This window comes from Mastomys coucha, unplaced genomic scaffold (genome assembly GCF_008632895.1).
Source record: "Mastomys coucha isolate ucsf_1 unplaced genomic scaffold, UCSF_Mcou_1 pScaffold14, whole genome shotgun sequence".
Classification (NCBI taxonomy): Eukaryota; Metazoa; Chordata; class Mammalia; order Rodentia; family Muridae; genus Mastomys; species Mastomys coucha.
Window position 1 is genome coordinate 50,689,447 of NW_022196896.1, and position 12,915 is coordinate 50,702,361.

Below are 12,915 nucleotides of genomic sequence, written 5' to 3' on the forward strand. Positions count from 1 at the left end.
CACCATGATAGAAAAATAAAATCCAGCTTCCTAATGTGAAAGCGATAATATTCAGAGTTAAAGCTATCATTGTACTAAATGATATCAGTATAAAAAACATCAAAAAACCCATCAATTTAATTGGCTATACTCTGATAGTTTGTTAAAATGGAATGATTTGGATGAAACTATATGGAATGAATAACTGCCTTTACTTTGGCATCAGCTGTACCATAGTCTGAACCAAAAGCACTCAAGAGGGAAAGTAAGATGCTGTAGGCATCAGATACTAATGGAACTATAACAAATACCATTTTTAAGTAAGATTTTGATGTGCCAGGCATGACGGCTCACACTTAGAGTAACACCACTTGAGCGTGTTGAGACAGGAGAACCTAGGAGGGTTCGAGACTACCTACTGAGTCCTAGATTAGTTTAGACTACAGTGTAAGACCTTGAATTTAAAACATTATACACACACACACACACACACACACACACACACACACTTTTAAAATGGTATAGTTTTTTATTATTATAGGTTTTGACATAATATTCTCTATTGACTACCATAATTAAAAAAAAAAACAGACATATAAGAGATAAACTTCAGATTCATAACAAAAACTATTACCATGAACTTTTCTAAGACTATCATAATCATTTCTGATTCCTTAAGGAAATCAGCATTAACATCTCTAGCAGACCAAAGAGGCCATGGGTTTATAGAAATGGCAAAGTAACATCTGCTTTCCTGGTGCATGCTCTTCCTTAAGTTAAGCCTCATCTGCCTGGGAGTAATCTCATTATATTCAATGAACAGATTCACTATTCTCTCTATTTGCCCTTTAATCCTATTACAGTATCTATCTGTATTTCAATTTTTGACCTTTGGAAGTTTAAAAATCAGTATTTCTTTTGAATTTAATAATACGGTCTTAAATATGACTAAGACCTCTAGTTACCTTGTATCCTTAAATAAGCTTTCGTGGGTAAGTGAAATCAACATCATTCTGTAATTGCTAGTCGTGAAGCAAATGAAGAATCTGGTTACCAGCACAGGGCAGTGTACTACTGTACAGCATACTCATGGGATTGAGGGACAACCTCCTTTATTTACACATAGCCTGCAAATCTCACTTGTCTCCATAACCACTACACTGCCAACGTCTCAGCCTCAGATCCAGGCTGCTCCAAGACATTTCCAGAGATCAAGCCCCTACACACACACACACACACACACACACACACACACACGTCTCTCTAGGCTTGAGATCCTATCTGACTTCTGGGACTACAGTCACATTATCTTCAAATATGTGCCAAAACAGGCAATAATAAAGCCTCAAATACCTATCTGCAAGACACCAGTAGTTACTTTGGAATACATTTAATAGTTTAAAATACCTTCCATATATTATATTGAAAAAGAAATGGATTAAAGTAAGTACATGCAATTATTTATGTGCCCTATGGTTAAGAAATGGCTCTTTTCTGGAAACAAGTTATATTTATCAGCAGTAATTAGGACAAATTTTTTTCTTAGGTACCAAAATAAAAGATTTAAAAAGAGAAGCAGAATTAATTTTCAATACATTCTTTAAGATAGCCAGGTACAGAAAGGCAGACATTTAATAAATGACAATATGGCTAGTAAAAAATGATAAAGTTTGCTTTTTCAGTTTATTATGAACTTTTGATAATAATTTCTCTCATCCAAGCTAAGGTGCAATTTCCAAAATACCACTCAGATATATCCTGAATGATTTTAATAAAAATTGGATTCCTATTTCACACCACTCTCCTCACATGGCTTAACTGGAATAACACAAGCAGCTCTTGCTGTCAGCAAGTCTCAATTGAAAAGTGTGCTAACTCTCCAGAAATACGGGAAGTGATATTCAGCAACATCATTTACAAAGTCTCTTTTGTCCATAAAGATCTGTCACGCTGAAATTATGCAGCCTTGAAAAGGAGTAGGATTATTACGCAGGTGCCTAGCCAACCACCATCAGAGGTTTCACTCTCTGTGATGTGGGCACATGCAAGACCTTAGGCAGAGCTTGGGAACCCTTCAGAAGAGGGAGAGGAAAGATTTTAGGAGCCAGAAGGGTCAAGGACACTAGGAGAACACAGTCCATAGAATCAACTAAGCAGGGCTCATAGGAGCTCACAGGGACTGAAGCAAAAAACTTGGACCCTGCATGGATCTGATCTAGGTCCTCTGCATATGTTATCGTTTTGTAGCTTAGTCATCCCACAGTTGGGACTCCAAAGAGTGGGAGCAGGGGCTGTCTCTGACTCTTTTGCCTGCACTTTGGACCCTTTTCATCTTACTGGAGTGCCTTGTCCGGCCTTGCTATGAGAGTTTGTATCTAGACTTATTATAACTTGCTATGCTATGTTTGGTTGATAGTTCTGGGAGGTTGGCTCTTTTCTGAAGGGAGATCCAAGAGGAGTGGATCTGGGGACAAAGGGGATAGTAACGGAAAAAGAAGTGGAGAGAGCGGAAATTGCGGTCAGGAGTTCATGTATGAGAGAATAATAATAATTTAAAAACCGGAGTGGGATTAGTTTGATGCGACTGTGGTACAGTAAAACTTTCTCAGTATCTGGGTGAGGCCATCAGCAATTGGTGCCTGCAGAATCTTCCCTCCTGAATGCTTTTGGTTCAGCGTGTGGTGCTGCTGATGGTCCTACCTCTCCCCTACCACTTACAGGCACCTAAGGCACATGGTCTCAGTCACACCAAATAGCATCAGCCATTTGCACAAAATGTAGAACTCTCTACCACCACCACAGGCGTGTGACCTTGATCCATTCAAGCAACAAACAAAAAAATAAATTAAAATAGAAAACATCTCGGGGCTTTGCTTACTCTCATTCTAATATGATAAAGGCATTTAGACATGGTGCTTTGATAACAACTTGCTGAGATTACTCTACAATGTATAATAAATGCAGAGAAAGCAGAGCCAAGGGTATGAGGCTAGATGACAAAGCAAAGGATTCAGCTTTTTAAAATCTCGGTATGCCTGCAAGCAAGTAATATGTAGCGCTTCCAATTAGATCAATGAACACAGTCTCTTTTTACAAATTAGTTATAGTCAGTATGTGAGTGTGCATTTGTTCATGTGCAGGGAGGCTTCATGGTTGCAGGTGTGGGGGTCAGAAGACAACTCTTTAAATTGTTTTTCTCCTTCTATCATGTGGGTGCTGGGGATTGAACCCATGTCTTCAGGCTTGCCAGTAGACAGCTTTTCCAGCTGAATCACCTCTCTGCCAACTTACTATTTTTTCTTGATTAAAGTTGTCTCTTTATGTCTCTAAGCTTACTACCGAATTTTGCTATCAAGTGGCTTTATGATTCCAGTAATCTTTGATTTTATTGCAATGACTGCAAAAATGCTATCCTTTCAATTTGTGCATTTTCTCCTCAGAACCTAGCCTCCCTTACTTGTTCAGATCTTTCCTACCCTAATAATACTCTGCCAACTAAACGACAAAACGCCCAGTCACACATACCTCATTAAATACAAATCTCTAGCAGTACCTGGCCATTCTCAAAGGAAGACAATCTATCACTTACCAAACTTACAGTGGTTTGAGATTGCCATGACTGAAATGTAATCAGGGAAATTATCTTTAGTGCTTAAAATTCCTAAGGCAATATTGATATATTAAAGGTCCTCCTTTGCCAGGTTTTAAAACTTTAACCAACTAATAATGTATTGGTTAGGAATGGTGACATATTTTATTTCATATATACATCCTTTAAAAGACATTTTTGTAAGTGTATTATTGTATTGTCAGTTTTTGCTTTTACTTCTTCTTGTCTCTAGTTTCTCTGAGAAATTTTAATTTTGTGTCCTTTTCAAATGCCTGAGATCTGGCTCAGTGAAGATATCATGTTTTGAAACAACTCCATATCTAAAAGTGGGTGTAAACATATGCATAGCATTTTAGCGTTCATTTATCACTTGCGAATGTGTCCCAAATGCTATAAATAGGAAGCACGTGCACACCAATGTGCACTGAGATTCATATGAATATAAATTCCTATATGCATCTACTATGATTTTTTTCAGATTTCATTATAATACATCTTTGTGAAATTTTCCTTAACTATCCTAAATCGGGCATCCCAGCAATGCCAAGAGATTCATCTGCTCATGTCCTCTTTTTTTCTCTACTCATCAAGTGTCAAGCACCAACTTAAAATGTGGCACTCCAGGGTCTCAATATTCAAATGATTTCATAGTGACATGCACACAAATGAGGACAAACATTTGAAATGCTGGGCACAGGGTCTGGCACACAACTGCCTGGAAGCTGATTCTTCCATTCCTTTCCCCTTTGTCTAGAGTGTGCATGCGTACCACTCTCCTCCTCTTTGGAGGCAGGGTAGATTTTAGAATTACAAAATTCCTTATCTCACAAAATTCTTCCTTAAAAAAAATTCTCGTTTTGTAATTTCCTTATGATATAGTAAAAATAAACCAAGAAACAAGAGAAGGGAGCTCATGCTCTTTTGTCTCGAACCATAATTTACCCCTATAACATAAAAGAAAAAATATGAGGAAAAATATTAGGAAAGTAATTCATAGAATAATGTATTTCAGACAGTAAATGTTTGGACAGGGTACTCCTGTTGAGAAGATATAATTGAATTGTTGGGTGGTAGCACATAGATACAGAATCCTCTCAAATGCAGCTGCTGCAAATGTTTAATAATGTGGGCATGTTTTATTGGCAACTCAAATACCACAAGCTGTGCTGCCATCGATGGGATGGCATATATTTTTTTTTAAATGACAAAAAAACTCTCAGTAACGTTTTAAGCAGAAGTAACTACTATATTTGTTGAAATCTTGCAAAATTCATTACATATTTGAATTGTGCTTATTTGCAAAATGAAAATAAGTTTGAGTTCTTAACTCTACAAATTTATCTTTTAACTACTTAAAAATTCAGTTTTCTACATGTATTCCAGATAGCTTACCTCTACCCAGGAGTTACAGCTACCTGAAGATCCTTAACCCACTTAAAAACATTCCCTGAGGCAAAGAAGCCCACATTCACTGAGACTTTTAAACAAAGAAGGCATGGCTTAATTTTGGATTACACATCACAGATCTAGCCTATCTTGGCATGGAAGGCAGGGTGGCAGGAGATTGAAACAGCTGGTCACATTATCCTTGGAGTCAAGCAGCAGAAGGGTGAGCATTTGCATTCAGCTCACACTGGCTTTGTCATTCAGTCTACCACATCAGCCCATGCAAGGAAACCACTTGTATTTAGGATGGGTCTTTCCATCTCAATACATTACTCCTTTAATTCCAAGCCACATACTTAGGCGTGATAAAATGAGCTTGTCCTGGGATGGCTTATTTTAGCTTCAAATATCATTTGGCTACAAAGCCTTCATCAAGTATCCACGGGAGGAACCAGTGTCATCCATTAGTGACTGTGTGGCACTCAGTTACTTTCTTAGATGAAATACTGTTCATTTTCTTCTCAGAATGTAAGAAGCTACGGTGATCTTATTTATCGAGTTGTTGGCTGTTTTCTGACAGCTTCCCTTCTACAATGGCAATGACTGGAATGCATTATGCCTGTGCCTATCTTGCTTATCATTCTTACACTGGATCTGTAATATCCTGCTTCTGTCACAGAAGATGCTCAAGATTACAACTCACTAAACAGGAGGAGAATCATGCCTGGTATTAGAAATTCAGCCAACTATGTAAAGCTGGTGAGGTTATGAGTCTCAGAGTAGAACCTGTTAGTGCCATTTTACTAAACCAAACTAATTACTAAATATTTTCTACACATTTATCTTTATATCCCTTGATAAGTGTAAGTCTGGTATCTCATCAAAGAAACTTCTCTTTTAGTGACTGGAGAGATGGCTCAGAGTTTTGGAAAACTGGCTGTTCTTCCAATAAGACCTGAGTTGGAACCCCAGTGCCCACATGGCAGCTTACAGGTGTCTGTAAGGAGAGTTTCAGTTCCAGTTCTGGCCTTCACAGGAATACATGCCGACGAAATGTCCGTACACAAAAGATCAAGAAACTTAAAGAAACTTCTCTGTCCCCCAGAAAAACACCATTACAGAAAACCACAACATGTCAAAATCTGGAAAACAATTTTTCATAGAGATTCCACCCCAAATTTATGTATCTCTACCACAAATCTTGCATCTTGGACTCATGGGGTCTTGTGAAAAGGGGGCAGAAAGACTGTCCAAACAGAAGACAAGGAAATCTCTGAGACCGTGTCTTCTAGAAATAACAGGGAAACTTCACTCTTGATATCTTCAAAAAAATGGCTGCCTAAATAAGACGTGATAAAGTACAATACCAGTAGACGTGCTAACTTGAAAGGGAGGTGTCTCCTGGAACTGTATACATAGAGAAAGAACTGCAAGCCCCTAAAGAATGCTGAGGGTGGGAGAAATCGTCTTCTCCAAGAAACAGCTCACTAATTGTTATCCAATAACAGGTGGTCAGCCCTGAACTCATCTCACAACAAACAGTGAGAGCAGCTGCATTTCTCCTTATTCACACGTGTGTGTGTGTGTGTGTGTGTGTGTGTGTGTGTGTGAGTTTGTCTGTAAAAATAACAAAGAAAAATAGGTCATGAATTACAAAATATGGATAGAGAAGCAGGCATGAAAGGGGATGGGGTCACAAAAAAGAAAAGGAGAAATGAAATAATTATATTTTGCTAAAAGTATTTTTTTTCCAAAAAAAAAAAACCCAATTATTAACTAAGTAAGGTGGGATGTGCCTATATTTCTATATGCTTAGGAGGCTGAGCAGGGATCATTTGACCTTTAAACTCTCGATTAGACTGAGAAACATAGGAAAATGCCATCTCAAGAAACAAACCAAACCCCAAACAAGGACAAGTAGTTGTCATGCATTTAGCATGCACAAAGCTTTGGTAGCAGAGAAAATACAAACTATGGCTCTTATTTTCAAGACAAGAAAAGTAGGAGTTGTTTTCATGGGATTTCAGACGAATAGAGACTTTGAAACCTTTCCTTTCAAATGAACTGAAGAATAATTTACAAGTAGAGTCTTAGGGAACAAGTTATTAATTACTAAAATATTAAGTTCTAATGAAAGAAATGAAGAAAGACATTAAAGCTAGTCATTTACCTTGGTCATTTACAATTTCAGAGTAAATATAAAACTAAATTTTATCCCTGAAATTTATATGTATATTTAAAAATAAATCATATATACTTAAAAAGATTTAGTGGATGAAATATCTTCAATTTAATTCTTTTGATGCAAAAATGTTATTCTTTGTTTTATGTTTAGTGCTTTCGGCTTTATTAATTGTCTTTGCTTTCTAAATAATTGAGGTTTTTCATAATATAAAAACATTATGAAACTTCTTTTCTATATTTAATCTGTGGTATTACTTGATGTCTAACTGATTCAGTTATTATCTTCATATGCACTGCATTTTGGTTCCTGTAGTACCCAGGGATGTATCTCTTTCTTTCTTGCTCTCCCTCCCTCCCTCCTTCACTACTTCCTTCCCTTCCTCCCTCCTTCCTTCCATCCCTTTCTCTCCCCCTCCTTCTCTCCCTATGGCCTGCCCTCCAATCCTCCTTTACTCTTTTCTTCTAACTCTTCCTCCATCCTTCTCTTCCTTCCTCCCCCCTTGGGGTTGAATTTAATGCCACATTCTTAGAACTATACTCATACTGAGTCCCAATCCCAACCTTTGGACTTTTTATTTACTCAGAGAAACTTTCTTTTCTGTGAAAGCTTATATTGTAGTCACTGCCATGCCCCAGATTTCAGAAGACTAGATTTCAAGATATATCATAGAACAACTTCTAAGCACATCCTTTTAAAGTACCAATAGCATTTTTTTAAAAAAAATGTTATTGCTTAAATCAACATTTTAATGAAGTTGGCACTCATATGCAAGTTATGGCAAACATTTATCTTGACAAGTTGAGTCTAGTGCTAATTCTATCTGGCCACTGCAAGATTCTCTCATCTCAGTACTATTCTATTTTTTTTCCTTTGGGTCTCATCCAAACTATTCTAAAATGGTCCTTTGTGAAATGTAAGTTCATTCAGATCATCACTCCTATCTAAGAGATCATTACCACTCAGCTTCCAAATAGCTTAGCAAAATAGAGTGGTCCCTCACTGTACTCGCTGACTGTGTCTCAAAACAGTCCTTTAGCATCTTACTGACATGTCCTGCATGACATTTCATTACCAGGTTCATCCTGTGATCATCCTAATTCAGCTTTAGTTTTCTATATAAGCAGTGTTAACTACATCACTAAAGAAAATAAATTGAGGTGTCTATTAAGGAAAAATCACAAAAGTTAATAGATTTTAATAAATATGAAAGTGTAATTTTAGAGTAGAAAATTATATCATTTTTGGATTACTTTCTGAGTGACTCTCATCAGTCATGTGAGGTGATAAGTTTATAAGTATATAAGTTTATCTATCTCTGTGTACACCATTCTACTATCCAAAAGGAAAATTAGGATATAGCTATTAAAAGGAGGAGTGAACAGTGGGTCATTAATGTAAAAAATGAGCACTGATAATTTTTAACAATTGGGAAATGTTCAATGATACACAATCATATATGGAGCTAGATTAAATTGATCCATTATTACAGAAAAAATAGAAATAGAAATTCCTACTTCACCATACTTAATACATAAATATGCTCAATAAATTCAATTCAATTATTTTAAACCCTCTATCACTGATATTTTATTATGTTCACATATTTATTTAATGTAAGCAACATTCATTTACATTAGTTTTGTATGCATCAAGACCATAGTGCCTTAAATTTCTGGTCAGTTTTAGCCTGGAACACTGGCTCAGGCATAGCAACCTGGGTTCTGGTTCCAGTTCGTCTTAGGAGAATAGGACTAGTTCTGTTGCTGCCAGGTTCTTTTAGTGCAGATGCTGAACACTAAGGGCAAGATGGACAAGTGACTCCCAGACTCGGCCACACATTGGTACACTCCAATAGACTCAAGCGCATCATGCCTTGCCTCTGTGTTCAGAGATGATGACCTGGAGAGAAGCTCAGCATCAATTGCTTAGAGCCTTAGATAATTCTAAAGTGAAACTAAGGTCAAAAAGTTCTGATACCTATGACTATCCTGGAAACAACAAATAAAAGAATACAACATTTTTTTAAGATCGCTCATGTTTTTTATAAACATATAGATTTATAGATTTTGACAATTCAGTTAACATGATGCAATTTCCTATGATGAAACTTGAGAGAAAAAATTTGAAGAAAAAAAATGAATCGCAGTTGTCTACTAAAACAGATAGGACCCACCAAATCAATGGATTCATGTGGCACTTCTATTATAAAGAAAAATCAGCTATTATCAAATTTTGTTCTAGAATTCTTTTAAAAATATGTACATCATGTATAAAAAATTATTTACAAATTAATGCTCATTCATATATTTTAGCTCTATAATTTAATAAGCAAGATAAAATATTTTTAGTTATAAACAATTATGACTAGTTAGGGTCGTCAACATCTTCCCTAGACAGAAGAACCGCTTTTCTTAGCTATTCACCCACTTTATTTCAATTTCCACCCAACCAACACACAAGTGGCTGAGCACATGGCAGGCTGAAGAACCAATGATAGCCAAGGAAAGCAAAGGTTAGGTTTTCTAAAGCAGAGGAACTGCAGCAGCCAAGACATATTCAGGGCAACTGGAAAACAAAGAAAGAAAGGGAAATCAATCGGATTAGTCTTAAAAATGTATAAAAACAGCCGTGACTCAGAAAAAGAAATCATGTTGGAGCCATAGAGTATGGCCCCCAGGCTGATAAGCTAAGATTAACTGGTGAGTGCAGAGGGAGAATGTGGCAATTCACACTGGAGCTGGCTACCTTGGGAAGTCTAGGAAGACCAAGGTCACAGAGATAAACATAACCAGGACTGAGCTGACTCAGAACCACATGCCTGGGCAAGTTGACTTGCGGCCTCTGTGCTGACAGGCTCAGATTGAGGATGAAGATGCTGCTTGCTTGCTTGCTTCCATCAGGCCCTAGTGCATGCATTTCCTAGGAGCTCTGTTGACTTTGGTATCCTGTATAGATTGGCTACAGTATTAGAATCTTCTTGTTATTAATACTCGTGTTTAAGTCTCAGCAAAGATGTATAGTTACTTCAGTGCAGGCTGTGGCTATTGTAATTCCCTAAAGCTCAAGTGACTCACAGAACATGAGATTGGCAAACACTTTAGAAATGGGCCAGATGAGCCAACACCTTGGGTTTAGAGGGACATATTGTGTGGGTTACAACCTCACTTCTCTATTATGGTACAAAAGCATTTATAGACCATACTTAAATCAATACAATAAAACTTTATGGACAATGACATTTTAATTTATTTCATATTTTCTCTATTACAAACTTATTTTCTTTTTATTTCATCTATTTAAAATGTTAAAAATTTATCCCACCTTTTATACCTACACAAAAAGGTCAGGGAAGGTCAGGGCTTATCATACAGCAGAAAATGAATTAAACCTCTGTCGATGGAGATGCATCCAATGCACAACCATGAGTCAACACAGAAGGAATGGAAATTTCATCTTTACACACAGAATTCCACCAGCAGGAGCTAGGATCTTGGAGCATATCAACTGTAGGACTTTTTTTAAAGATTTATTTTTATTTTATGTGGATGAGTGTTTTATGTGTATGTCTTTGCACGGCAGATGCACCTGGTGACCACGGAAGTCAGAAGAGGGTGTTAGATTCCCTGGAATTAGAGTTACACAGGATTCTAAATTGCTATGTTGGTTCTGGCAACTGTTCCTAGGTCCTCTCCAAGAATAGCCAGTATAGTATAGTGTAATTACTAGCCATCTCTTCAGCCATACATTTAAGACATTGAATGAATCAAATTCTTCTATATCCAGCTGGCTGAGTTCTACAGTCTGGGAAAGGATGAAATCACTAAGATTAAAGTTTCCCATCTACTGGAGAACTATGTACGAAACAACTGACTCTCCTCAGATATAACAGTATCTGTCAGGCCCTCATATCATAAACTTTCTTAATTGTACATGCATTAGGCATAATCAACATGATCGTAAGCCTTTTAAGATGGAGGGCATTCACCACATGTAACTAATGACTGCTCAAAATGTGTTGATCCAAACTGAATGTGTAAATTTCACAAGGAAGTATAAAGTATATTCAGTATGAGGAAAATGTAAGAAATTTTAATAATAATTGTAAAATGCAAAATAATGTCAAAACCAATAATAGTTTAGGTACAGTGGACCAAATAAATTATTAAAGGTGGTTTTAGAAAATTACCCATTTCTCTCTCTTTTTTTAACTGTATTTTGATTTTTGATATCCATTTTTGTCATATACTAAGTTCAGGCTGACTTTGAAATAGCACTCTTAGCTCACCCTCCCAAATACTGAAACTATGAGGATGAAACATTATGCCTGCCTTCTTTTTTGCCACTGGTACATATAAGAGGGGGTGAGGGTGTTGTTGGGAGGGTGTTGTGTGTTTGTGTATGTGTTGTGGGGAGGTGGGAGTAGGCATGCATGACTCCAAATGTAGGGATTAGACATTGGTATCAAAGGGCTTCTGCAATGACTTTTTGGCCTACCTTTTGAGAAAGAGTCTGTCACTGAACCTGGAGCTCATTAATTGATAGAGTGTTGTTGGCCAGTGAAGCCCAGGAATCCTCCTGTCTCTGCCTCCCCTCCCTGTGTTAGGCCAGGAGATGCACCACTACACTTTGCTTTTACTATCTTTTCCTAGATGATAAAGATCTGAATCCCGGTCCTCTTGCATGGAAAACACTTTGGCAACTGAGCCAATCACTGGCCATTCTTTTTTGTCACTTTTAAAAATAGAAAACTAAAAATTGCCCACAGGACTCACATTCTATTTCTCTTGGCAACATGGTTATAGAAGGCAGAAGTTGAAATGCTCTAAATGTAGGCTTATAGCAGGACTTAGGTTCTTGGTAACCACTGAAGTAGCGACTACTTTAGTAAAGACACACAGTTCTGATGAGTGCATACAAGAGGGGCAACACTCTTTAAGACACAGACTTTAAGGATGACTCGTGCTTATGCTTGAACAAAGATGCCAAAGAACAACAGAGAAAGAAAACAATTTCTGCCGTGTTCCTATTCTTTGCCAATGGTCCAGAAGTGTTTTCAGACATGACCTCAGCTCCACATTATAAGTCTTTGATATGGAGGCTTCACAGCAGAGCAGAAACACTCAGGTAGATTTCTCCTTTTTCATTGTCCTGCAGAGCCAATATTGCCTATATTAAACAAAACATTCTTATGCTCTGCTACTGTAAGAGCACAATAGCTTTATGACCCAGAGAATGAAGCAAGGAAAACCTAAAGTGTTTTGGTATTAGTCAATGCCTTTGATGGTGGTTATCTTTTTTACTGTTATTTTTTACTTTGTACATCTTTATGAGATACATAATGGCAATGGGATGCAAGTACATACTTTGTATATTGGGAATGCACCCCTTAACTCATACAATCCTTCTTATAATTCATCTTGAACTGAGTTAGAAGAGAAGCCAGAAGTCATTCCTACCCTCTGCGCTTTTGCTGGCTGTTACTGAATGTCTTTCTGGACTGTCCCAACTTGCTTTTCCTGTCTTCAGTGGCTACTACTCCACTCTGTCTTATAAAGTTGATCTTGTTCTTTCCACAAATGATTTTCTTTATCACTATTGTTGCTTGCTGCTTATGCAGCTCTTGGTCATTTCATTACTTAGCTTTGTGTTGGGGTTCCAATTTATTGTTTGTCTTTGATTATTTGATAAAATGAATCCAATGTGGTTCCCTCAAACACACTTTTTGTTTCTCTCTTCTTTCACTTTTTTTTTTTTT

General features: G+C 37.1%; 1 protein-coding gene across 4 annotated transcripts in view; it reads right to left on the reverse strand.

The window, feature by feature from the left end:
- The window catches only part of Kcnq5 (potassium voltage-gated channel subfamily Q member 5), a 561,250-nt gene that overhangs the window by 401,112 nt on the left and 147,223 nt on the right, over nt 1-12,915 (reverse strand). The window lies entirely within an intron of this gene.